The sequence below is a fragment of the Schistocerca nitens genome, chromosome 8, assembly GCF_023898315.1.
Source record: "Schistocerca nitens isolate TAMUIC-IGC-003100 chromosome 8, iqSchNite1.1, whole genome shotgun sequence".
In the NCBI taxonomy this organism is placed as follows: domain Eukaryota; kingdom Metazoa; phylum Arthropoda; class Insecta; order Orthoptera; family Acrididae; genus Schistocerca; species Schistocerca nitens.
Window position 1 is genome coordinate 118,863,505 of NC_064621.1, and position 1,026 is coordinate 118,864,530.

The 1,026-nt window shown below is 43.4% G+C and overlaps 1 non-coding gene across 1 annotated transcript; it reads right to left on the bottom strand.

The window, feature by feature from the left end:
* Positions 1-657: 657 nt before the first annotated feature.
* On the bottom strand, positions 658-732 carry Trnas-aga (transfer RNA serine (anticodon AGA)). Its single transcript has one exon. It is a non-coding gene; the product is annotated as a tRNA-Ser (tRNA).
* Positions 733-1,026: the final 294 nt, after the last annotated feature.

Here is a 1,026-nt window from a genome sequence, read left to right on the forward strand (position 1 = left end):
CCTTGTCTTGTGTAGGCGTTGCCGACCGCAGCGCCGTATTTGTGCCTGTTTACATATATCTGTATTTGAAAAGTCATGCCTATATCAGTTTCTGTGGCGCTTCAGTGTATAATTAGCTTGGGATGTAGAATAATTTCCCGTGGGTTTCTGCGATTCATACCACAAACTGGTGTCTGTCACAGAGAACTAGTTTCATATTTGTGCAAAATATGTCCGTAATATAACGAGTAAACCGGGTTGATATGATGATTGTAGTGGTAGAAACATGGAAAACGTTACTTACCTTTTATTATCACAGCACAGTTTTCATTAGATGTTATCCTCAAACATATCAAACCTTAGCGTACGAAGTAGTCAATGAGTCTGGATTTAGATTTTATTTAAAAAACGTATATGGAAAATACACTGGGGTGCAAAACTTTAGGACGAAATAATTACCACATTATGGTTGACAAAACTTGGACCATACGCTGAAAGAACTGTTACAATATAACACAGAAGGAATACGCAACGAGACGAACAGTAATGACACTTTTATTCAAAGACAATAATTACACTAAAGTCAAACCGATTTACGATGGTCCCCTGGACATTGTAAATGGACGGACATGGATCCAATAGGGTATGTGGTGAAACTTCCTGGCAGATTAAAACTGTGTGCCTGGCCGAGACTCGAACTCGGGACCTTTGCCTTTCTCGGGCAAGTGCTCTACCAACTGAGCTACCCAAGCACGACTCACGCCCCGTCGTCATAGCTTTACTTCTGCAGTACCTCGTCTCCTACCTTCCAAACTTTACAGGAGCTCTCTTGCGAACCTTGCAGAACTAGGGCTCATGAAAGAAACGATATTGCGGAGACATGGCTTAGCCACAGCCTGGAGGATGTTTCCAGAATGAGATTTTCACTCTGCAGCGGAGTGTGCGCTGATATGAAACTTCCTGGCAGATTAAAACTGTGTGCCGGGCCGAGACTCGAACTCGGGACCTTTTCCTATCGCGGGCAAGTGCTCTACCTACTGACGTACC